Source organism: Mus musculus, chromosome 13 (assembly GCF_000001635.26).
Source record: "Mus musculus strain C57BL/6J chromosome 13, GRCm38.p6 C57BL/6J".
Lineage (NCBI taxonomy): Eukaryota > Metazoa > Chordata > Mammalia > Rodentia > Muridae > Mus > Mus musculus.
Window position 1 is genome coordinate 52,846,145 of NC_000079.6, and position 27,067 is coordinate 52,873,211.

Sequence of the window (27,067 nt, forward strand, 5' to 3'; positions counted from 1 at the left end):
TCCAGGGGATGTCAGCCCACCGAGTAAGCCTCTGGGGCTGATCATCCCATCCAACAGGGCAGACCATGCAACACCAACAGGAGTCCCTTCCTCCATTTCTTTCTAGAAAACCTTCAGAGCTTTCAAAAGCCAACAATGATCCTCGTCCTTCCCAGGCTGAGGAGGAAGGGGAAACAACGTGCTAACGAGTCCTCTTTAAAACACAAGGAAATGGGGAGAGAGTAAGGTGAGGGCACAGTTTCTGGACCTGCCCATGACAATGAGGAGTAAATGACGTGTCATGCACACATGATGCAGTGCATACATGTTACATGGTGCACACATGTTACATGGTACGCACACATGATGTGGTGTACATACATGACATGGAGCGCACACATGACATGGTGAGCACACATGATGCGGTGCACATGCATGATGCAGTGTACACATGTTACATGGTGTACACATGTTACATGGTACAATGATGTGGTGCATATACATGACACGGAGCACACACATGAAGTGATGTGCACAGCACACATGCAAGCATGCATGACCAAGTGCACACACATGACACAGTATGCATACATGACATGACGCAGTGCACACATGAAGAGCTATTACTACATTTGCACTGGAGGTGGGTGGGGGAGCTTCCCTCAGTGAGGCCTAAGGGCTTAAGACACGGCCAGGCATCCTTAGGAGCAGACACATACTCTGCCTCAAACCTAACCACTACATACTTTCTTCTCACAAATGCCAGGCGTTACCATCCAGCCAGCAAAATATTATTGAAAAAAGGAACATGGAAAAAAATTAATGTTTCCAAAATACCACCAAACAATGACTCAGAGATGAAGACATGAAGAGTTTAATTTTTCCTAACAAAAGTAGGTCATACAGCGAAAACCGCAGGATTCTGGAATAGCAGAATTATCAAGAACACAAACTAGCATCTGATGAGAGCTGCCTACACACCACACAGCTACGTCCGTGACAATCCCAGAAGGCCGAGCTGTCACTGTGCTCACGTGTCACACTGAAAACCTAGGCTCGAAGAACTGCAGTGACCAAACCGTGTGTGCACACACGCGTATGCGTGTTCACGAGTGGATGGTGGGAGATCGGGGTCTCTTGCTTTACCTCACCATCAGGGGCCAGGGCCTCACAACTCCCCATCTAGTTCTCCTTGGATGGACAGAGGCTCAGCGAGCATAACGAAGGGAAAGTCTGAAACTGACTGCGGCAGCCCTGGAATGTCACGGACAGTGGCAGAAAGCTTTGAGTGAAGAGCTGAGCTCAGATCAGCCAGCAAGCGCTGCTGGAGGGGAGAGGGGCGTCATCTGCGCCTCTTGGGGGGCAGCCTGCTCCTCACACACTGCATGGAAACATACCCTCCCTACTATGCATTGCTTTAAGGCCTGGCCATTGTCACACTGTCACTGTGAACTCTCTGAGGTCATGTGCTTGGGAACAGTCCACGTGGAGTTGCCGGCCGAAAAACAGAGAGCAAAACGAGCAAATGTCCACAAGCACCAAGCTCCAGGGGTCACCGGGATGGACCGACCAGTCAGGGCTACTGGTCACCAGGGAAACCACTAGGCTCTCTGTGGATGCCTGCACAGGAAAGTCTTCCTACAGAGGCAGTCCGCAACTGCTTTGCATTAAGAAAGCTGGGTGAGCATTCTCTGGGGCATAGTCTGGCAAGATGAGGCAACTCGAACTTACTGGAAACATTATTTTTGTAAACCATATCCAACTACTGGTCAGGTTTTCAAAACTCTGAGTCATATCTCAAGAAAAACAGAAAAGCAAGGCAAACAACATTCTACAGTTTAATCAAACACAGGAACAAAATGGACCACCGAGCACCTTAATCCTCACCTAAACCACCACATGGGAAAACCCATGCCTAACACGAGTGCCAGCTCCCTGTGCCTACCCCAGGCCGCACCGCCAAAAGGGAAGCCCCCACCCTCCCCATCCACAGTTCCCTTTCCGAAGCTCGGCTCCCCAGATGAGCGCAGCATCGTGGGAAACTCAGAGGTAGTTCATGGGTTGGCAAGGCTGCAGTTTGGGCTCATGCTTTTGCGCTTTGATATTTTGAACTCCTTTGGAGCACACCTGGAGGTTAGCCTAAGGCTGGCGCGTTTCCATTCTGCCCACATCTCACGACCAGCCCCTTAGCTAGGCTGCTGAGTGTATGGGTGGCAGGCCGGAAGACAGGGCAGTACCATCCCTGCCACAGTGCCAGCCCATCCTCTGAGTTCTACACCGCTGGGGGTTGGGGGCTGTGCTTACCCAGGAGCACACCAAGGGGACTGTGCATCTCCCCTGTGACCCAGGCACTCCACTCATTATGGCGCCCACAGGAATACAGGAGCAGATGAGAGAGATGCCTTCACAGATGTGCTTCCTGTAGCAACAGTCACAACAGCCACGCCATGGCCTCAGCACTGGTGCCATCAGCAGAGAAACAGATAAAGAGGGCCTGTGATAGGCATACACTGGGGTGCTATTTGGCCATAAAGAGGAGCGAAATCATGGCATCTGCCACAAGGTGGATGGAGCTAGAGATGTCACCCTAAGGGAAATAAGCTCGACTCAGAAAGACAAACACTGCATGCTGGCCTGCTCACGTGCTCCTCTCATGTGGAAGGGGGGACATGCAGAAGGGACTACCCTACAAGAGGAAGTGGACTACCAGGAAAGAAAGGGGGACAAAAGAGGGAAACAACCAAAGTACACCATACACACACATCCCACACATACACATATACCACACCACACACACACACACTCATACACACACATACCATGCATACACATATACAATATATACACACACATACACATATACCACACACTGAAATACACCACATACACACCAGACACATACCACACACATGCACACACATACACACTCATACACATATATACCACACATACATACTTATATACCACATACATACATACGCACATATACACATACTTATACCACACACATATACACCACATATACATATACCACACACCACACATACACCCCACACATATACCCACACACACCACACATACACATACACTGCACACACACCACATATACACATATACCACACATAATACACACACAACATACACACACTTATACCACACACACAACACACACACACACACAGGCACATACACAGAATATCAACAGAACCCTAATCACGTAGAGTGAATACATGCCACCTGAAAACAGGAACCCGCTCCTCAGTCACTAATCTCCTGTGGGTGATTATGGTGACACAGATCACAGGCCCAGTCACGTGCTCAGTGGTCACGTGAGAGGTGTGCATGAGCTGAGAGGGGCAAAGCCTGGATCCTGGCAGCTCCTCCCTCCACACTGCACCCACCTCAGGCTGTGGAGACTGTCACTACCCTCCCTGACCAGGCTGCTCTTGCTCCTGCTTACAGCCACAGCAATGATGCTCCCGCCATGTGTGAAAGCACTCGTGTGCAGACCCAGCCAGGGTTGGGCTCTACCCGCAGGTGTTCTTCTTTCTGGCCCTGTGTCAGCACCAGCCTGCGGGAGGATGCCGGGCACAGGAACCGGGCCTCCCCACCCAGCTGTCCTACACAGTCTGGCTGACCAGACACGTGAGTGGGCCCAGACAATGGCACTTGCTCATAATAACTGGAACCAGTAACGCATGCTTGTGCGCTATCAAAACCAAACTGTGTAAAGCTTAAGAAGACAAAGGGGGAAACCAGCAAACAAGAGAAAAGCATTGCCAATGGAAACATTCAGACAAGGAACCGATTCCTCACAGTCAGAAATCCTGAAACAGAAACTAGCAGGTTAAAATGGAAAGAGGGCAAAGCCTCAAACAGACGTTAAAATGCCAATCTGGCTAGGGAAGAGAGGTGAGAGGTACATAGACGCCGAACGGCCTAGTCATGTGGCAGACCAGCATCTACCTAAGGTCGGGGAAGGAGGCTAGCAGGATCTCCACAACCCCTTGGAACTCCTACCCTTCAGAGTTCAGGCTAGTCCAGTCTTGGGGACGTGCTATGTGACACACTGTGACACAGTACGCAAAGCTTTCTCCCGTGACATTATTTGAACTGCAAAGAAAGGAAAACAAAGTCCATGTGTACCTACACAGGGTGGGGTACACGGATGCTGCAATGGAGGAGAAAGCAAGGGTGATGTTCCTGCAGCTGTGAAAATAATTGTGCGGGAGACTCACACAGACCACTGTCACAGACCAGATTCTGCCACACTGCTCAGGTGGAGGGACAAAACTCTGAAGTGTTCCCTAAATTGTGTCTACCATTTCACAGGCAGTGCATCAAAGTTCCAGATGCCCCACGCCAACAGCAGTGCCCAGCCCTGACTGCAGATGGCAGCACCTAAGTCTGCCCAGCCATCGCTCTGACCATGGCATCTGCATGCGAGTCTATACGCCCGTGACTGCAGAGACTCAGTACCTCCTCATGCCCTTATCTGCCGCCCTCCACTTAGGGAGATGTGCTCCAATCTCCTGGCTCTTTCTTCAACCAGTTGTATTTCCCTCCTAGTGAGTTTCAAGGGTCCTTTGCATATTGCAGGCACAAGGTCCGCCATCAGTCAGGCCCCTGTAGTGTACACATCCACCCCACCCTTGACCCAACTCCACCCTAACAGTATCTTCTGACAGCAGAGGTTTTTCCACTTAGATGGATCTGGCTGCTGCCCTGCGGGTCAGGGGAACGGTTCCAGGACCCCTGGTTTAGCTGCAGGTAAATTCTAATGTCCCTCATGTAAACAATACAGTATATCGGATGGATGCCAATTCTCCTGCACGTGCACAAGCTGTTGGGGGTGATTAGACAAATGCGACACTATGCAGGAGGTGCCGTACTGTAAGGTACGTGGAAGAATGACAAGGAGACAGACAATCCACAGGAGCTCAGAACGTAGTCTCTGATGTTTGTGGCCCCAACTCTGGGACGCAGAAGGCCACACATCTCTATGTTCTTCTCAAATGCATGACGCTTCTGGCGCCTGATAATTCCGAAATCTTACTTGTTGCCTCGGGAGCAGAAAGCTTGCGTTCCCCTGACCCTTGTTGTGAGTTTTTCACTTCGGGTTTCTACACTTGGATCTTTGATCCACACTTGTTATTTCTGACCCTGGAGACACAGAGGCTGAAGTTTACTCTTTGCATGGGGACAATGAGCAGACAAGGGCTTTTTCCCAACGGGCTGTCTCTGACCCAAGCCTTACTATAAAAGGTTTACATTCTAAAACGCCTATAGTAATTAGAAACGTGAGCACAAGAGTTGAGCCACGCTGTGAACAGCAGACAGGGCTAGGAAGAGGAGCCTGGTGCAGGTCAGCAAGTGGTCACTGAAACAGCTGGCAGGGGCCTCGTGCCTGGATGGGGTTCACACAAGCACATCCTTATCAGTGTGGTGACCCTTCTGCTCGTGGCCCTCGTGGTGACAAAGCTGGCTTGCCTACGGGATAGGAACAGCAGGTAAATGGTACAGAAGAAAATGAGGCAAAGGGCACACTGTTTCTGAACACTGACCCAGACAGGGCTCGGCAGGAGGCACAGCGTGGCCGGGACATGGGAAGCAGTCCTAAGGGAGTCTACGGAATCATCCTATCAGCTGGGCTGATTCTGTCGGCTGCCTGCACACAGCCGTAGGAGTTTTTTTGAAAATGTAAGGGTTCCTTAAAATTTATAGTCTTTATCATCCCTGTCCTTCAGGAATTAAGGAGGGAGGAGAAGTCTTTAAGCCAGTGGTTCTCAACCTTCCTAATGCTACAACCCTTTAATACAGTTCCTCTTGTGGTGACCCCCAACCATAAAATTATTTTCATTGCTACTTCACAACTGCAATTTTGCTATGGTTATGAATCATAACATAAATATATGATACGTAGACAGTCTTAGGTGACCCTGTGACCCTATGGTTGTTCAACTCCCAAAGGGGTTGCAGTCCACATTCTAGATCAAATGCAGAAAATCGGAAAACTGCCCTGGGTTTGCCTTCTGGGGGAGAGTCTACAGATGGATGCATCCAGACTGTGGCTCCCCAGCTCACAAGCCCCACCCACCCACCTTAGTCCTTGATGCCACTGGAGGGCTGGGCTGCAGGTTCTCCCGATTTCTCTGACGTTTTGTTTTAACTGTGTAGTCACATTGGACCGGTCTGCCAAGGGACCCGTTAGTTACATCACTCAGCGGGCCCACTGTGCACTTCACAGTCCGGGTTCTGACCTTCTGCTCACCTGAGAGGCTAGAACTTGTTGGTCACTTCTGCACACAGATGTTTCCCAGATACTCAGAGAGGTCCAAGGAATCTCCCTGCCTCTGTGTCCCCAGGGCTGGGATCACAAATACACACCACCACACCCTGCTTTTTAAGATGGGTTCCGGGAATCTGAACTTGGGTGCTCAGACTTACACGGCACTCACTGTACAGACTGAGCCACCTCCCCGGCTACCACCCACCCCCTATTTGGTAGTGTCTGACTGTGGCGCTGACCACCACTAGAGCTAGAAAACAACCTGGTAATGTGTGCACCTTCCCTAAAGTTCCACCTTTTCCAGCCTGAAGTGTCTAATGGAGAACAGCAGGAATCTGAGAAGCCGCTGTTTTCTTCTCTCCGAAGAAACAGCCGCCATGTTTGGGGCTTATTAAATAGACTTTCCCAGGCTTCCAGTGTGCAGCGGCTCTGGCTAGTTCTATGGCAGCGTGACACAAGCTAGAGTCTCTGAAAGGCGGGAACCTCAACTGAGAAAATGTCTCCATAAGATCCAGCATAAGGCATTTTCTTAATTAGTGATTGACGGGGGAGGGCCCAGCCCATTGTGAGTGGTGCCATCCCTGGGCTGGTGGCCCTGCATTCTATAAGAAAGCAAGCTGAGGCAAATCATGGGAGCAAGCCAGTAAGCAGCACCTCTCCATGGCCTCTGCGACAGTTCCTGCCTTCAGGTTCCTGCCCTGCTTGGGTTCCTGTCCTGACTTCCTTTGATGACGAGCAGTGATCAACAGAGATGTGGAAATGAAAGCTGAATAGACGCTTTTCTCCACAGGTTTCTTTGGGTGTGGTGTTTCATCACAGCAATAGTAACCCTGACCAAGACAGTGGTGGATCAGGCTGTCCTCCACTACATCTGTTCCTCCTGTTGTAATGGGAGACAACGTAGTGCTGCCTATGCTATTCTCAAACTCCTGGGCTCAAAGATCGCTTCACCCATACCTTCTGAATTAATCAGGGTTCCCAGCGCATGCCGCTATGCCCTTTTGGTGATAGTCACCATCTTAGGACAGCAGATGGACAGTGAGCTACCTCTAAGCCCCTATCAGACTGACGTGACTTTCGTGATCCCAGCATCCAGGTGCCAGGTACCCTAGCACTAGCTCTCTGCACTAGGGACCTTGCATACCTCAGGGCTGCTGTGAGGCCATAAAGGACCAGCTAGAGAGAAGTCACTCCAGAGCTGATGGGCAACTTCCTCACATGAGGTCAGCCTGTGAGGGTCACCAAGATGCCTGAAGCTCCTCCCCTCTCCTTCCCTGTGCCCTGGGGGCAGCAGCAGTAACCTGACCCCCTCCTTCCCCTGTAAGTGCCTGGTCCCTTAACATCTGGAGTGTGCTGGCAAAGTTGGTTGTTAGGCTCTTACAAGCTGGCCTCAGTGATCTGACCTCTGCCTCCTCTCCCCTGCCCTGCTACTGGAGAGGCTGCCTGGGGCGCACACCCTGTGCCTTAACTCAGGAAGGAGATTGGCCTGCAGGAGCTGCACAACTTACTGAGGAGGAGCAGGGCTGGGGGCAGGGGGGGGCACTGGAGAGTGGTAAATACAAGTCAATCATGTACCCATTACAAAAGCCAGAAGGTGCGGCTTCTCAAAGAGCCAGTAAAAGAAAGAAGGGAAGGGGTCAAGTGTGGATGGAGTACACGCCGGGACAGAGGGCCTCTCTACTTTGTCCTGACTCCTGAGCATGCTCCCTGGTACCCTGATAATCCACTCAGGACAGGGACAAATTCTTCCATGGGTGAAGCGATGGGTGGTCCCCATTGCCCCCTGAGTACTGTGACTCTACATAACTGTCCCCCCATGTCCACAGGTTCTGCACCCACACTCAAGCAGCCACAGACTGAATGCACACAGACGTTTGTCCTTGTCCCTCCTCCCTGCCTAACAGACATCTGCACCATACGTAGGTGAGGTGACTTACAGTACAGCGAGTGTGTGCAGGTCCCGTGCAAAAATGCTCTTCACTAAGGGACGCGAGCTCCTCAGACTGTGGTCTCCACAAGGGAAGGGTGGTTTGGAAGCAACCTCTAACAAGTGCTGGGGGGCAGCACAGCTAACGTGTGCTAAGCAGGTGGGCCACATCTCTGTTGCAGTTCCTTCAGCAACCTCTATGGTTAAGTGGTTCTCTGGGTCTAGTTTAGCTACCAAAGTTGTTGAGAAAACCTATACATCTACCCATCAATCTCTTCCCTCCTTTGAGTCATTTTTAACAAGGTTCACAGATGACTGAGGACCAGCAGCAGAAGTAACTGCCTTGAGAAAGAGGCTAGGCTGAAGGATGTGTGCCAGGGCTTATGTGTGCCAGGCGCTTACACATGCATGCTCAAAACCCACATGTACCCATTACCCACACCTAGCCTAGGGCCACACAGCAGGCGTGGCAAACTGAGGGCTCACATGTCACCACACTACCTCTCATGCCTCTCTAAGGATGACACGGCTGTAAAGCTGTCCTACAGGGTCCGAATCCATGGGGCAGGGAGCACAATGGGGCCAACTGCATAGCTGTCCACCCCTGGACACAGAAAGCACAAGTCCCCCTGAAGAGCATACCACTGAGAATACTGGGTGTGGGTACTGAGCATGTGCTAAGTCAGACCAGAGTGCCGCAAGCAGACCGGGGTGAAGATGGGACCTTTCCAGACTGAGGCAACTCACCAATCTCTGTCTGCCCTTGTCACTTCTGCATGGCAGTCACACAGTACCCCCATGCTCTCTCTCTCTCTCTCTCTGTCTCTCTCTAACACACACACACCACACAGACCACACACACCCACACACACACAGAGGTGTGTTAGATGATTAGAACAGGCAACTTTCTATTTCTGTTGTAGCCTCCACCATATTGTTGTCTAGGGATGTGGGGGGGGGGGAGTTGTTTTGTTTTATTTGGTTTAATCTTTTCTTTTAAATTAGTGTAGGGTTTTGGGGCTGCAGCTCAGAGGTAGAACACTTGCCAAGAATGATCAAAGCCCTGAGTCCATCCTGGCACTGCAGATAGACAGACAATCAGACAGATAGACAGACAACCAGACAGATCAAATATAATTTTCTTCAAAGTATAATGGGACCTGTTACTTTTTAGAAAACAGTTCATCACTAGCCAGGCAATGGTGGTGCACACCTTTGATCCCAGCAATAAGGAGGCAGAAGCTGGCTGACAGTGCCCTCCTGTCCTTACAGCGCATGCCTGTGCAGCAAGCACCCGAATGACTGAGCCACCATTCCGGTCCCTCGGGTAATTCTCTCAGGAAATGTGTGCCTGATACACAGATCTACCTCAGAAGTTCCATTACCCAGGGGGAACTGACAAAACTACCTGGCAGTTCACAGACTCATGTTTAACAGGATGCACTGGGGGCTGCGGAGATGGCTCAGTGGTTGAGAGCGAGAGCTGATCTTGTAGAGGGCCTGGGTATGGCACCCACCACACATCAGGCAGCTCCTAGCCACCTGCAGCTGTGGCTCCAGTGGGAGCAAAGAGGCACTTCCTGTACTCAGGGCCAGACTGACCAGCATGAAGTGTGGTCTTGGTCCCCTGAAATAATATCCTAAGCCTGTATCTCTTCTTGAGGGGTTTGTGTTGTGGGAAATATTAAAAAAGAAACCGCCTATTCTTCGCACTCCAGGTGCTCTCTGCCCACCAGCTCTCCAGAGGGGCCGGACAGGCAGGCTTCCTGAGTTCCTGCCTCTGGCAACTCTCTTGCCAGCCCCCACAGTGACTGTCCTCAGGGTCAGCTGTCACATCACCCATCCACCCCGTAGAAACAGAACTCTAGAAGCTTATAATTAACCCAACGGATATATGTATCAATAAATTCTCAATTTACAAGATGCCAATACAATAATTTCAGAACCAACTGATAACAATAAAAGCTGCCCACCTAGATTAGACAAATATCCCAATTATTCTATCCTTTAATATCATAACTACCCGTGGCTAATTAATGCCACACTGGTTTAGGTTCCTCCTATTCCTCTGCTTCCATCTTGGCCTCCTCTCTCTGAGATGCTGTCTCTGTAACTCTTAGCTCCGCCTCCCTTTTCCCTGTCCAGTCACAGGCCTCCTGCTGCCCTAACGTGATTGGACAGGGAAAATCCTGTCACAGGTTTGCTTGTTTTAGACTTAAAAACTTAAAAAACAATTTGTGTGTATGTCTCTGTGGCTGAGCTTTTATGCACACCACATGTGTGCTCTGCTACCTCTTCTGGCTCCATGGGCATCTGTACACACACACACACACACACACACACACACACTTTTTTTTTTTTACAATGGATCTTATAAGAAGGGATGCAGAGTTGGAATTCTCCATGATGTACATGAGGTGTCATAATAACTAGAGATCTGGAGTTAGACACTCTGATTTCAGATACTCAGCTTGTCCTAAGTCCATGGCTTCTGCTACAGAAACCAGGTCTGTGCGAAGCCCCTGCTCCTCGTTCTGTTCCATGTACAGACACATTCCTCAGGGTGCCTACAGAACCAGGAAGCTTGTTACTGAAGACCTCACAGGAGGGCTGGAGATGGCGGTGGTTAGGAATGTGTGCCACTCCTGCACAGGACCCAGGTTCGATTCCCCTCACACACATTCTGCAGCTCACAACCGCCTGCAACTCCAGCTCCAAGGGAATCCAACCCTGTCTAGTCTCCGTGGGCACCAGCACACATGTGGTGCACATAAATACTCACACGGCCACACAGACATATACGCAAATTGATTTTTAAAATCTAAAACAAACAAACCCCTCAGGAAGAGATACAAGCTTAGGTTTTTATTTCAGGGGACCAAGACCACACTTTGTGCTAGTCAGTCCAGGCCCCAAGTACACAAGAGTGCCTCTCTGCTCTCACTTGTATTGGGGGAACTGGTTTCAGTGACTTCATGACCCTCCGGATCGCGGGTCCTGAGGACTACAGCCAGGAGCCTCATGAGCTGAGGCGAAGGTTTCTCCCTCACACGCGTCTCCTTGCGAACAAACTCTCCAAACCTTCCAGATCGGCTCACTAAGGCTGCCTACGCATGTCACCATGTGGTGAGTGGTCTGTCCACTGACCTCAGTACAGTGCTCAGAACCGCCCTCTCCTCAGCCGCAAACCCACCAATCACATCTTAATGGCAGGGAATTAGGCATGACTCAAGCAGACAAACTAGAAATGTGTTAGAAGAAATTAACATAAGAAGCTAAGAAAGAGGGAAGATGATTGCATTTCTACCTAATTAAAATGGTAATAGAGACAGTGTCCTTTCTGGCATAAAGACTCCTCCATTAACAAATCAGCATAAAGAATGTTGTGAATGTACTGTCTTGAGCACCGAGGCACTGGAGGCAGCACACGTGGGGCGCTCAATCTCATGGTTGGGGGTTCACCGCAACATGAGGAACTTTATTAGGGTCACGGCATTAAGGGAAGGCTGAGAACCACTGGGCTTGAGATTAGACAGTAATAAGAGATACAGTTGAGAAGGAGACAGGAGCTATCTGTATGAACAGAGGGCATTCCTGGCAGGGCAGGGTGTCACCTGGAATGGGCACAGACCCAGGATGGGATCACACTGATGCAGTGCCAGGCTGGCCTCATGCTTTCTTTGACAAGCCGTGTGAATCCCTGGATGGATCTGACTGGGCAATTACCTGGGCACACAAGTCCCATGGAGAGGGCAAGAACACAGAGTAAGCTACAAGATGCAAGATCAGCCCGGTGGCGGGCATCCTGAGTGTGAATGGAGGGGGTGGTGGCAGAAATGAAAGGGAACTCTGAACAGCAAAGGTCCAGTGTCCCTCCAGTTAACACAGCGTCAGGAACCGCCCTGTCGGCGGCCCTTACACACCTGCATCCACTCTCAGGGCAGACTACATGTTGGCATTTTATCCTTGGACCAGTAAACAAAGTATGGCTGAAGGCAGTTTCCAAAGAGAAGATCTGAGTTCCCAACTGCTGCTCTGATTACAACTTTAAAACTTCAGTGCCTGCGATGGAGCTGTGTGTCGGGGACCAGTGACTGACGTTGGGTGCTTCACCCAGGGGTTCACCCTCAGCAGCTCGGCTGGTTTTGCCTGTGAGAAGTCTGCCTCACCAAACAAGGAACTCTGCTGGCGACAGGGCTGTTGGCACTCACAGAACAAGCCGATCAAGATAAAGACAAACACAGTAATGGACGCACACGTCTGAAGCGGATGAGAAGCTGCTCTGAGGACATTCCTACGTCTGTCCTGACGCACAATCTCTCCAGGTAAGCAGGCCTGTGTACTCTGTGCATGTGCACGCTCTTAAAGCACAGAATACTCAGGTGCCCCTTTGAGCTTAATAGAGCCATAAAAATGACATTTCTATTTCAGTCAAATGTTAACTTGGCACACATAGTGGAATTTATCATTTAGAAACGACCTTCATTATTAAAAGCCAAATATAATATAAATTAGCTTTGGAAAGCGTCCTTTTCTTTCTCAAGTTGGAAAACCAGTCGCTTGCTGGGGAAGTGAAGCCCACTGGTGCGGCTGTCGGAGGACCAGCATTAAGTGCTGATGTCTTATCTTCCATTTTATAGGAACTGAATTTAATCAAGTTTAAACAATATTGTATAAACATCTTATTTAGGTTTCGTCTTATAAACAACAAAGACTGATCATTTGTAGTACGTGCGGGTGTTTGAAATTGCTTTTGGTGGCTCTATTAAATCAGTCAGTGAGGCTTAGACTGTAAACCAAATGTGCATCTGCTCAGACTGCACCAATCACATGCAGAGTGTGTTCAGTGCCTAAAACGATGCTTCATAGAGTCTGTCCTAAAATAGCACATCGAGAGAACAACAACCGCGGTGACGCTAAGATAGGCAGATGCTACCTGCCTGTCACTGCTCTGACCTAGTGAGGTGCACAAGTGTGTTCCAGATCCCTGACAGACACCAGTGAGCCCGCCCCATCCCACCCCCACCCAGGGCTGGCTGTGGGATGCTGCTGGGATGCTAGTCTGGTAGCGGTGCTCCCTGCCGGGTGTGAATTCATCTCTGAGCTGAAGGTACTGTTCCCCTCAGGTTCACACTGCATCCAGTTTTGGGGGACGACCGTTCCCATGCTGAGAAAGCTTGCACTGTGCTGAGCACCCCAGCCTACGCCAGGGGGCATTTCCCAGTGCTGCTGCTGCATGAAGAGCGAGCCAGGATCTGGACATGGGCAGCCTCTGTCACAGAGGCCCAGCGTGGAGGCAGACAAGGACCCAGCACCACAGAGAGGAGGGGGAGGCCCCACCCCAGCCTCACAGTGCTACACTGGGAGCTGCAGTGGGCTCTCCCACACCTTATACCCTTCCCGGGAGAAGCCTGTCAGGCTGAAGAAAGTCCTTGCTTCTAAGAAAAACATTTTTTTTTTAAATCATGAATGAATACTGATTCCTGTTTACTTATTTTTCCTACCAACACTGGGATCTTAACACTGTTTGTCCCGTCTGGCTAACATGTTGAGTTTTAGGAGTAGTGACTGCCACATTAGTGGATTTGACTTCTAAACATTTCAGAATTCCATGTTTTCACAGAATTATGATCTCTATATGACCTTCTCTGCTTTTGGTGGGATGGCAATGAAGCTCCTGGAAGGTATTTCTGAGAATGCACTATACCCCGAGAATCTCCTCACCAGTGACGGTGAGGTGGTACTTGCGCCCTGCAAGGTGGCTCCCCCCCCCCCCACACGGGTCGCCTTCAGGCCTAGAGATGCGCGGTGGTGGCGTCGTCACCTTTTCCACTTTAACAGACTCGGCTTCGGGTTATTAATTTTCCACAGTTTGTGTCACTTCTCACCCTCCCAAAGGCAGAGGTCATCTGGAGCCTTTCTTGCCGGCTCTGACGCTAGACCCGACGACTTCTTCCCTAGCTAAGGCTTTAGAGCCCTGCCTCCCCTTTAAGTGCCTCCCCTTTAAGCACAGTTTCAGCTGTACCCAGAACAGTTTGCTATGTTTTCATTTCATTAAGTTCAAAGTAATGTTTTACTGTCTCGTGTAAATTCTTCTCTGGCTCATAGGTGACTAACAAGTGCTTTCATTTCCAGGAATCTAGGGCTGTGTCATACCGTTTTCTGTCACTGATGTTGCTGGAGTCAAGAGTAGATATTCTGGCACGATTTCAATTCTAAAACTTAGGGTTTTTACTCAGGGCGCATCACTTGATTCTGATGAGCATTTCAAGTGTCTTGCAAGCCTGTCTGAGTTCCGGTGCCACGTGGGGTGTTATGACGACAGCAGCCAGACCCTAACAGGGCAGCCAGGCAGGTTTGCAAACACTGTCTTATATATATTATATATATTATATAACCAGCAACTTTAAAAAGTGTGTGCTCCTTCTTAGAATTGGGAACAAAACACTCATGGAAGGAGTTACAGAGACAAAGTTTGGAGCTGAGACGAAAGGATGGACCATCTAGAGACTGCCATATCCAGGGATCCATCCCATAATCAGCTCCCAAACGCTGACACCATTGCAAACACTAGCAAGATTTTGCTGAAAGGACCCAGATATAGCTGTCTCTTGTGAGACTATGCCGGGGCCTAGCAAACACAGAAGTGGATGCTCACAGTTAGCTATTGGATGGATCACAGGGCCCCCAATGAAGGAGCTAGAGAAAGTACCTAAGGAGCTGAAGGGGTCTGCAACCCTATAGGTGGAACAACAATATGAACTAACCAGAACCCCCCGGAGCTCATGTCTCTAGCTGCATATGTAGCAGAAGATGGCCATCAGTGGAAAGAGAGGCCCATTGGTCGTGCAAACTTTATATGCCTTAGTACAGGGGAACGCCAGGGCCAAGAAGTGGGAGTGGGTGGGTGGGGGAGTGGGTGGGGGAGCGTGTGGTGGACTTTTGGGATAGCATTGGAAATGTAAATGAAATAAATACCTAATAAAAAAAAAGAAAAAAAGAGAAAAAAAAAGTATGTTCTCTGCTTCTTAGCCTTCCAAACAGTCTCACTATGTATTCCAGGCTGGCTTCAAACTCACAGCAACTCTCCTGCCTCAGCCACCCCTCCACCTTCTTCTCTGTTTTCACTTTTTATATTCTGAAGTTTTGTTATGCCTGGCTGAGTACGTGCTTGTGTTTTCCTGACAGATACACTCTGTTGTTAGGAAATGTGGTCCTTCATCCCCAGGAGCGACCTCATCCTGAGCTCCGGTGTCTGCTTTGACACTCCAGCTTCCCTCTGTGACAGCGGCCCGGCACACACTCGCCCATCCTTAGCCCTGCCTTACTCAGGAAAGAGTCTCTATAAACAACACACAAGTGAGCTGTTTTGTCAGCCTTCTTCCTTTTGACTGCATTGTGTAAAAAACACTTATCTAGTGGGACTCAGCGTGGCTTAAGCCTTCCCGTTTTTAATCTTCATCTCTCCGTCACACTTTCCTTTCTGGTCTGTCTTTACTGCCTGCTTATTCGCTAATGGCTTTTCTTCTCTTTTTTTTTTCTTTTTAGGAGTCAATCTGCAGTATCTTTCTCAGTGGGTTCTGTGGAAAAAATAAAGTTGAAAGAAAATGATATAAATCTGAACTTTTAAGTCTCCCAGTGACACCACCCACAGTACACTGGGTACAGTGCAAGTCTTTTAAAGTAAATCATTAGTTCGCACCTATGCTGGAAAACTCTGCTCAGAACTCCCTTCTTCCACTGTCGGCTACGACTCCAGTCCACCGCCCAGTCACGGCTTCTGCAAGGTTTTCTCCTCCATGATGTTTGCTTGAGATGCTTTTGAGTCTAACAAATTTTTTTATTGGTTAAACGGTGTGCTGGCTTCCTTTCTGTTGCTGTGATAAAACAATTGACCCAAAGCCACGTAGCAAAGGAAAGAACTTATTTGGCTCACACTTCCAGATCACAGCCTACCACTGAGGGACATAACAGGCAGGAGCTTATAGCAGAAACCAGAGAGGAACAAATGTCGCTTGCTGGCCTTCCCAAATGGCCATGCTCAGCTAGCTCCCCAAACCTCCTGCCCAGGCAATGCTGATGCCCACTCTAGGCTGTTCCCTCTTCCATCAGTTAACTATCAAGACGATCCTTCACAGACATGCCCACAGGCTGGTCTGATCTGGGTGATTTCTCAATTTAGAACTTCATCCCAGGGGATTCTAGGCTGTGTCAAGTTGACTGTCAAAGCTAACTGGGACAATGTAAGACTTCTGTTATGTGCTCAGTTATGCTATAGACTCTTAGAGCAAATTGGACGGTGTACCACGTGCAATTCTTTGTTGAGTATGTGGAGTCTCCTAATTTTAAGCTTTGATGGAACAGATCTAGAGAACCCTTGCCCTGACTCTCTGATTCTCCACTCCTGTCAGTATGTTGTACACCGGCTTCTTCAGCCATTACTTGGGCAACACCAATTGATGCCGGTGGATGCAGGTTATTCTAACAGTTCCCCGACTGCTCGTTACTTGGACTTGTACACTTTAACATATGGCAAACAGCCTAAGATGCGGTAGCAAATGCAAGGTCACCCTAGTTTAAATTTGTGGAGCTTTTCTGTGTGGCTACTACCTGTTACGCACCTAATGCACTCCGGCTTGCTGCAGACTTCTAGTTCTCTACCTAAGCACTCCAGCCTGCTACACACAGCCAATATGCAGAAAAACACAGGGATTTCCCACCTGCTACATGTAGACAGTATGCAGAAAGGTGCAGGGATTTCCCACCTAATGCACTCTGCCCTGCTGCATACTTCTGATCACCCACCTTCACTGTTCTCCAGCCTGCAGGATACTTGCATTCACCCACCCAAGACACGCCGCCCTGCTTCATTCATCCTTGCAGTCACCTACCTAGTAACACCCTCCAGCCTGCAGCATTCTTCCACTCCAGTCACCCACCTAATGCACTCCGGCCAGCTGCATAATGGCAGGATGCAGAAAGATGCAGGAATTTTACATCTTCCTATTGATCACACGCCTGTAATATCTGGAGTCTAGCATCTGAAAATAGCTGCTTTATAGATTTGCCCAATTTCCTAAGCACTTAAGGTATAAAGGCAAAGCTGGTCTGTTTCAATGTGGTTAGGCGTAAGGAACAATGTGCTCCTGAACAAGACGAGACTGAAGTTCTAAAATGCCCTGAATCGAGGCAGCATTTCTCTCTGTTGAGTGAAAAATGACTAGATCTGTCAGTAGTAGCTCATGGGACTCGGAAAGGAACGCTCAGCTGAGGTAGTAACTGGAGAAGACACTCCACGTCTACCACCCACTCCATTCACACTGCTCAGTCAGTGCTGAGTCCTCTAAATACAATCTTCAGGAACAGCATCGAGAGACATCCGTACTTAGCAACTCCAATGGGCAGTTTGAATAACCATCTGCCAATCAGAGATTTACATTAGTTGTACCTGAGATAATTTAGCCATGTATGCTTTTCTAATATAGTACTTTAATGTAGCCTTATAGTCTTAATTATGAAGTGGCACCTGGGGGTGGGAAAAGCATTTAAAGAGGGGCAGAGCTCTGGTGTGGAGGCAGTGACTGCCTCTCCCTCCACAACCGCTCATCCTACAGCGTGATCTCCACGGATGAGAACATGACCCCAGCATGTGTGACATATGTGCTGCCTACACACCGACCTACACTAGCCTCATCACTACCCAGAGGTGCCCCTTCCCAAGAGACATATCTGTAAAGGACAAACAACTCGATGGTGAATGGGGAAGGGGGCATAAAACCTGATGCATCTGTAAACTCTGAGGACATGCAAAGGAGACGACACCTCTGGGAGAAGCAAGACTGTTTAACACTCCTCAAAGTCTTCCAGTTGTAACGGCCGTGTACTAGAAGCAGCTACTTCAACGCCTTTGTTTTAAGTAAACCCACAAATGTTTTACTGTGATAACTTGTAAGTACATCCAAGGGTGTGATGCCTCATACAACATTTGAGGACGGGTCTGAGTGACTACACACTGTGACGTAGCCTGGTGAGGGGCTATGATTATATATATGTTTTAGATGCTTAACATCTTCTACAAACCTGAGAAGACATTTTTTCATGAACTTCCCTCACAAAAGATGGGTTAACTTAGACATGTTGAATGCCAACAGGATCCATCCAAGGTAGGAAAACCTGACATGTCAAGAGAAAGACAGTGACTCAAACAGAACGCAGCGCGTCCTCCAGGCAAAGGAACACTCTCCACGTTAGCTCAACTCCTACTCAAACAAGCATGGCTCGCTTCTGTGCAAGCCTTCAGGGGGACTCTATTCTGAATGAACTTCACAAAGTAATGCTCTAAGAGTCATACTCTCCTTCTCATCTGGACAGGCCCACCTTAAATACAACAAGAGCCAGAGGAAGCTGGGCTTGTTTTAATGAGATCTCACCACGTAAGAATTCAGTGTAAGTCCCGCTTGAAGAGTTTGACTGCCTGCTTATAAAACACGGCTCATATCCAGGAACCAGCCGCAGCCTCTCGTGCTAAGGCGCTGGGAAGCAACATTAGACCTCACAAAACAAACCTCCAAACCCAAGCTACAGAGAGCCTGGTGGCGAGTGCCTGGCTGGAAGGACACACCTGCCTCGGGAAGAGCAGCCCCTGGGACAGCCCCAGGCTATATCACACCTGCCGGGAGTCCATGCTGGATAAAATTAAAACTTGGTGTTAGACTCTGAAAGGATGTTTTGTGGCTTCATGTGTTTTGAGACAGGGTCTGTGTATATGACCAAGCCGGCCAAAATCCCAGCAGAACAGGGGAGGGGCTCATGGTGTCCCACCCCTAGCTGAGGAGCTGCTGGGAGAAGTCCATTTTCTTCAGGGGAAGCTGCCCGTGCTCCAGTAAATGACACTCCCACACCCATGCACATCTAAGCAGCCCTGAGTGCGCTTAGGAGGTTTTTTGTTTGTTTTTACTCTAAAAGAGTACATGGTATTGGGAGAGGAAAATGTTGGCAGACAGGGGAAGCATTAGGAGGGAGGGAATGGGGGGGCAGACTTGATGGACACATACATACTATATCTACATATATATATATATATATATATATATACACACACACATTCCCGAACATCTCAAACAACAATAAAATGAATACAATTTACAACAAAGCAGAGGCTGGCTAGGTAGCTGAGGCTGGCCTAGCACTCCCTGTGTGTGCCGGCTGAGTTCCAAGATTACAGATGTATATATATATCACCCTGGCTTTGGGAAGCACACGCTTCTCAAACCAATTCTATTCTTTCAAAGGTCCTTGAGCAATGACAATTGACTTTGGTTAGCACGAGGAAAAGAGGACTCGTGGAAGGTCCTCAGGACCGAGGAGGGAGCTTCTGAAGTGACAGAGGTCATGGGAGGCCCAGAGTACCCCGTAGACCTCTGCCACCACGGTGCCTACCACTGGAAGGTCTGAGGGCCAAGAGGGAGGTGTGTCATGTGTGAAGACTCAGGGGGGCTCTGGTCCCAACCCACTAGACACAGGCCTGTGTTCTAGGGAAACTGCTCTCAGGAGACAGGACAGATGCGGGACTCCAAACAGCAGCTAGGGAGCCCCGGGAGTCACCGGCCAACAGCAGTGAAATACTTCCCAGCGTAAGCACACAGATAAATTCACATTATGTGGGTTCCCTTAAGATTTAAAACAGACATCCCATTGGGAAAAAATAATAAAGGAATCCTTGGAGTCTTTGCTCAAGTAATACTGAGGTAAAGATGAGTTAGATAGAGTTCTACTCGACAGACTGGCACAACCTGAATGCTGCTAAATGAGGGACCTGCCTATCAGACGCCATAGTGACTCACCCACACAAACACCTGCGCACAGTCCAAATAAACTTGCAAACTGGGATTCATCACTTAACAAAAATGGATGTGTCTCGGTGCTTCTGAAAATACCTACATTTTGCAAGGACTACATATCTATGAAAAAGCCCACTTGGAAGCTGGGTGAAGAAGAAAACAGATGCCTCACTATCAGACTGCCTTATTAAAACTACTAATGCAACGTTAGAATTTGTGTGCCTAGAAAGAGTTAACCGTTCACAGCCTCCAGACCTTATCAGGAACAGGCTTCCGAAGGCCTCTCCGAAATAAACCCCAGTGCCCCCTCCAGATGCTTGGCTGCGCAGGGCCTGGAGCTCACATGCACAGAGCTGTGTGGGGCTGGGTGAAAGGACTTAGTGTGGAAGGGAGGTGAGAGCTGAATCTGGGTGCGAGCAGCTTTCCTCCTCACTCATTCGTGAGATGCTTTGCAGCGCAGGGAACGGGAAAGTGTGGGCCTCCAAATGGTGAGTGAATGTGGGGCATGCTTGCTGCAGACAATTAATGCACGCAGCTGGTGCTAACCATCACTGAGCCTCAATCACAGCCTGACAGCTCCAGCAACATCTCACTCGGAGTAATTATAGCAAATGGCGTGCAGGCTTAATGTTCTGCCTTTTTTTATTCTCGAACGTAATCAACAAGATATTAAGATTGCTTCTGCTTAGCTTTTCTTTAATATTCACACCGACAAAAATAAACAGTCATCAGGCACTTAGTGGAAAGTATAGAAGAGCATTTAATAGGACTTTGCTTATGATAATGACTTCAGTAAACATATATGGTTGGTGAGTAACAGCATTCTATCAGCTTTTCCATAAAGTAATGCACGCTCCCCAATATGCATTGATTTTCTATAATTCCCAAGCTTTCCTATGTGTGTTACATCAGCGTTTGCATGTATTGGGTGTCAAATGTTTTTTGTGTGCTAAATTAGGAAACACAGAAGCTGCTTCCAAGGCAGCTATATTATTGTAAAGCCCAGAGCTGCCCCAGATTCCTTGTGTATAGGGCAACAGCTAAAACAGACATTTGCACACACAACACACAGCCCAGGTTTAGCAAGTTCATGATTCGCATGCTTAAACTTTTGTAGTAAAATATAGAGGCTAACTCTTACACCCTGTTTAAAGTTCCATTCTACAGCAACTGCAAGTTCAAACTCATTCCACCTGTGTCTTCTCAAGTGGAGCTAGGCTGCTCCCACACTGCTCCAGGGCCCCAGGAGGCCATGGGGAAGGACATTTCAAAGCTGGGAGGGTTCTGGGCCAGCCACATTCCTTCCTGGGCCTCCTGATGGGAGCGGAAATGGGAACAGAGCCCCAACACTCTATACCACATGGACTTGAGACCACGGGCTCCTTCCAGCACTCCCACTGTAAGTGTCTGTCCACACACCCACTGTAAGTATTGTCCACACGCCCACTGTAACAGTGTAGTCCACACACCCACTATAACAGTGTTGCCCACATACCCACTATAACAGTGTATTCCACACACCCACTATAACAATGTACTCCACTCCCCACTGTAACAGTGTTGTCCACACACCCACTATAACAGTGTAGTCCACACACCCACTGTAACAGTGTAGTCCACACACCCACTGTAACAGTGTAGCCCTCCGTGCTGAGTGAGGTCTGTGTTTCTAGCCCATGTATGAAAGGTTGTTATACATTTGGTACTCAGTAGACACACATTTGTCTCCCAGACCTTGTCTCAAAAGACCAAGAGGAAATCCACTAAGAATTAGTCAGCACAGAACATTCTAGCAGGTGTGCCCATCTCTTTGACAACCACAGTCTACAAAGTTCTTTCTCCAGAGTCAGTAAATCAGATTACAAGAGGGAAGGTAACCACACACAGTCCCTCATAGTGTCTTAAGTACAACTTCGTGCTGGGCGGCATCTGCAGCTGTCCTGGACCCCAGGTTGGACACTGCTACAAGAGAAAGCAAAGTCCGGGAGACAGGTGATCACGTTAGTGTCCATGGACTGACTCAACCGTCCAGGGCAGAGCAGCGAGCACACAAGCATCAGTCCCCTCCACTCTGCCGCTAGGGAACAAGGAGACAATTCTGGCTGACTGATGTGAAGTGGTTACTCAGAAGATTTTTTGGACAGCCTCAGGAAACCCCAGAAATGCTGAAGGATCAATCTTTTCACAAACCGAAAGGCTCCTCAAGCAGGACTGCACCGTAACGAGCCTCACACCAGTGAGAAGGGCCTTGCCACAGGCACTCCTTCCAGACAGGGGTAAGGCCACAAACCCTGTGGGCAGACTCAAACTTACACAGCCAGCCCAGAGATTCAAAGAAGAGGCCTGGTGCCAGCAAGACCCTCCCGGCATTCCTGTAACATGGGCTCTCCAGGGGCTTCAGGAGAAAAGTATGCTGTCCCCTAGCACTAGGTTCTGGAGGTGTGGCTGTTTAATTAGCACAGTAACAGCAGCTGAAGCGGCCTGGAAGAGCCACAGCTTGCAAGTGAATGGCAAGCCTAGAGTTCTACAGTTTTAACTGGGGCTAGAAATGATACCTCAAAGTCACACACGAAGAGGGCTGTCACAGAATGTTTTTATGGAACCAAAATTAATGTACATGTGTGCACATTCATGAGGCAAATCAGCAAAATAATAATAATAATAATAATAATGATAATAATAACAATAATAATAAGCACTCCAAATGACAAGCACTGGGTGGGGGCAGCTCTGATTCAGAGCAATCACCGACTTATAAAAATTCAACGGCCAGCTTTTTAAAACCATCTTTGACACCTTTGACTAATGCTTTTTACCCACTTGAAATTTAGGCAAGCACAAATACACAAACAGCTCTTGAATATTCATCTTGAAAAAAAAAAAAAAAAAAAAAACAAGTCATATGTGTCTGTGTGTGTGGCACAGAACCCAGAAGCTGCAATGAGATCCCCTAATGGAGCTGCCCCGTGTAGATGCTGGAAACCAAACTGGGTCCTCTTGGGAGAGCAGCAAATGCTCTTAACTGCTGGGCTGTAGGAGCGTGAGGGCCTGAGTTCAGATCCCCGGCACCCACGGGGAAGCTGCTGTGATGGGTGCAGCTGTAACCAACAACAGGGGATGCTGAGACAGCCAGCCCTGTGGAGCAGCTGACCGGCCAGCTAGCTAGCATGGCCAATCGGTGTGCTCCAGGTTCAAGAGACTGTCACAAATACAAGGGGGAGAGCAACTGAGGAAATGCCTGATAGCTACACATGGCTCACACACACACACACACACACACACACACACCACAGAAGGGGGGAGGCGGGGAGGGAGGGAAGGAGAGAGAGAGAGACCGGCCCACACTCACTACCTGCTCTGATGAGCTCCACCCACCAAGGCTGGTTTGGAAATAATGTGGGCCATGTGGGCTATCCTACAAAAGCCACACCTCCTGATGCCTGCTTGGGAGTAACGGTGTATCTGACAAGTAAGGCCAGAGAGGACAGCTAAAACATGCTGACCTACTGCAACTTGTACCTGGCAGGACTTAGTGGCCAGAACACTCAGTTTGTTCTCACATAAGCCTCCACTATCCTCACAGGGCCATGTAAAACATATCTGGCTACACACACACACACGCATGCACGCACGCATGCATGATGGGGCAGACTCCAAGGGTCAAGTCACATTCCCAAAGCCTCAGGACGAGCACATGAAGTCAGGAGCTCTGCTCCAGGCCCCTAACTGCCACCATCAGGCCAGGTCAATGGTTCTGCAGTAGCTCAGCTTCCCCATCTTTCTGAAACACTGAGCTGGTATACCACTGGTCTCAAAGCAGTATTCACTACAGATTACACAGACAGTTAACTTAGGAGAGCCAGGCGGTTTGGGCACACTTCGTGGGCACTTGCTTCGGGCTGCTGCTAAACGTAACAGCAAATGGCTCTGTACATATTGAAAGCCAGCCAGGGGGAAGTGTAACCCAGTGAGCACCCAGCTCCCTCAGCTTGTTCAGTTGCTGGGGGAGTGAGTCTCATACCCAGGAGAAGCTGGACCCAAAAGTCTCCATAAAATGCCAGCCACTCTACCAGACCATATCCCCGGCCTGGCCACATTCCATCCCATCATACCTCCCTGCTCAACAGGAGCCCCCACATCTGTCTCAAGATGCCCTCTGCCACAGGATGCTAGTGACCTTGTACAGCCCTGGGAAAGGGGAGTGGCCCTGCTGATGCCACCCCACGCTTCCGGACAGCACACTCTACAGCAAGTGCCACAGCGTGGTGAGTCCTGACGACCAGCAGCAGCAGGGTTACTAGGCTGGGAAAGGGACACAATTTACCCTCTAAGATGGCACAACAACAGCATCCTGAAACAGTCATACAGGCTACAGCCAGAGCTCATGTCAAAAGGCAACTTCCCTTCTATACTGCAGAAATTAATGCTAGCTCATTTGTTATTTCTATTTTTTAAATTAAATGAGGCTTGGTAGGTTTAAACATGAATTCTTAAAAAGTTTTTCTTTCTTTGAAACAAGGTTCCACTGTGTAGCCCTGACTGGTCTCAAACTTACTACAATCCTCCTGTCTCAACCTCCTGTGTACTGAGATGATCTGTGTGGTATGTGTGTGTCTATATGTGTTTGTGTGTCTGTATGCAGGTCTGTGTGTCTGTCTGTCTGTGTATCTGTATCTGTATGTGTGTATCTGTGTGTTCTGTGTGTGTGTGTGTGTGTGCATACACACACATGCACTCTCTAAGGGTAGAGGTGGAAACTGGCTATTTTCTCGATGGTTCTCCACATTACTTTTTTAAATAACCAGGGGTCTCTCACTAAACCTGGAGCGCATTAGATTTGGCCTGCTGGCAAATGAACCCCAAGAGTCCTTTTTGTCCCCCACAGTGGTGGGATTTCAGGTGTGAGCTTTCACAGTCAACTACATGAGGTGTGGGGATGAAAAGCCGGGGTCTTCATCTTACACAGCAAGCACTTAGACTTGGCATCTCTCTACCAAGCTGCCTAAGGCAGACAATGTTTGCTGTATCTTATGGCCTCTTGTAATTTCAGAAATGAGTGCCGTTGAATGAAGGTCGAGGTCTGCAACATTAAGTTATCAGTGTGATCAACAATTGGACCTTAAGAGAGAGAAACTCAAGGCAGATTGCTGGTCCACTTAACCCTGCCAGTGAGACATCTGGGGAGAAACACCAGGTGAAACAATAACAGTGACACGAGAAGGACAAATGTGGAGAACTCACTCACAGTCGCAGAAATATAACCAGTCAGGGTGCACACTGAGGGCTTCAAGGCAGGGCTTGAAGCTCGGCTGGTCAAAATGCTTGTCATGCAGGCCTGACAAGAGGCCAGTCCCAGAGTAGAAGGTGAGTGTCAACTCCACACAGTTGTCTTCTGACCTCCACAGGCATGCCACAGCGCATGCGCACTCACCCCACCCCACCCACACACACACATAAAAACACAACAAGAAACAAAAAATAAAAGTGCCTCTCACACAACAGCTTCTGAAGACATGAGGTAAGAAACAAGCCAGACACACACAGGGACTCAAGAGTATCTACTCCATGGCTTTCTGCTCAGGTAAGGAAGGTAAGGGCAGGGTAAAGCCACCTCCTAAATGAAATGCACTACACTGCACAGGCAAACTCCAGCCCACCATGGGACGTGCAGCACTGCAGCTCAGAAGTAGGACCCAGTAGCTAGGCAGCCGCACTTGGTGGCCCTGAGCCTGTAAGCTAGCACCTCCGGAGGCTGGTGCAGGCAGCCAACCTGGGCCTCAAGGCAAGACTCCACCTCAAAGACACACACCCCCACGAACATTGAGTCAGTCACTGTACTTGTCACAGGGATGTCACAGGGGAGCACACTGCGTGGGGGAACCAAGGCGCTGGAGACAGTGACTACACAAGACCAGACACTTCAGAAGACGGTGTCGTTGAGAATCTTTGTAAGAGACGAGGAATTCACATCAGCACCACAGCAAGTGGGCACCTCAACACACCCCCTCCTAACTGGACAGATCACGAAGACAAAAACTGAACAGAAGAGATGAGAACTGGACCTAGGGGCTGTCAATGACTGCTAGCCTCTTTTTAAGGTCCCTAAAAGACAGTCTCAATGAAGAGCCAAGGCATTAAAGCATTACTCATACAAAGCAAAAGCCACAGCCAGGAGCTGCAGGTAACGCCTGAGAGGACACTGTTGGAATAGAGTATAATGCTTCTGGAGAGTAGAAACTGCCCAAAGTAACTTGAGGTGTGTGTGTGTGTGTGTGTGTGTGTGTGTGTGTGTGTAATACACAAATACACATATATATTTTACTACAAAGGACTGCAAATTGAATTTTTATATGTAATATAATAATGATAGTGCTACATAAATTTGGGTGGCAAGTATGCAGTTAGCACAAATGCACACTTTTTATCACTGACAATGACTGTTCAGGCAAAAGGGCACGTGAGTTGTGAGAGAAGACGTAAGGCTGTTTTCTTGGTTCCAGCTCTGTCAGCTTTTTCTCCTTGTATGTGTAGGGGGAGAGGGTAGTTAATGCATAAAAATGTAATTGATGGAGATGTAAAAGCCAGCATGAAGTGCCACAGCTTCCAAGTACAGCTTCTAACTGGAGAGAGGGCCACTGGGATGGAAGGGTTAGGGTGGGCACAAGTGTATGTGTGAGTGGCTGCCTTAACCTAGCTGAACAGTGTTTTGATCTGTGCGTCCCTCGTAATAACGTGATTTCAAAAAGAAAAATGAACAAGAGCAAATTAAACACGTGAACTCTGAGTTTAAGAAAAGGAATGAAAATACCCAGGGAGGAAGAAGGCGGCCCGAATGGAGCTGGGAGCAGGGCCGAGGGCCTGTGAAGAGAGCACAAACGCCATGCAGCTCTGCAAACGCAGGACTCGGGGAACTCTGAAGGGACCCCAGGGGCTAAGGATACCATGACGCTGCAAACATCAGTGCTAAGACATCTGAAAACCTGGGCAACGTGCACCCACTGTGAGGAGGAATCTCAAAGTGCCAAAGTGAAA

The 27,067-nt window shown here is 48.9% G+C and overlaps 1 protein-coding gene across 2 annotated transcripts in view; it reads right to left on the bottom strand.

Annotated features, from left to right (window-relative positions):
* Positions 1 to 27,067, bottom strand: part of Auh (AU RNA binding protein/enoyl-coenzyme A hydratase) — a 94,598-nt gene that overhangs the window by 11,038 nt on the left and 56,493 nt on the right. The window lies entirely within an intron of this gene.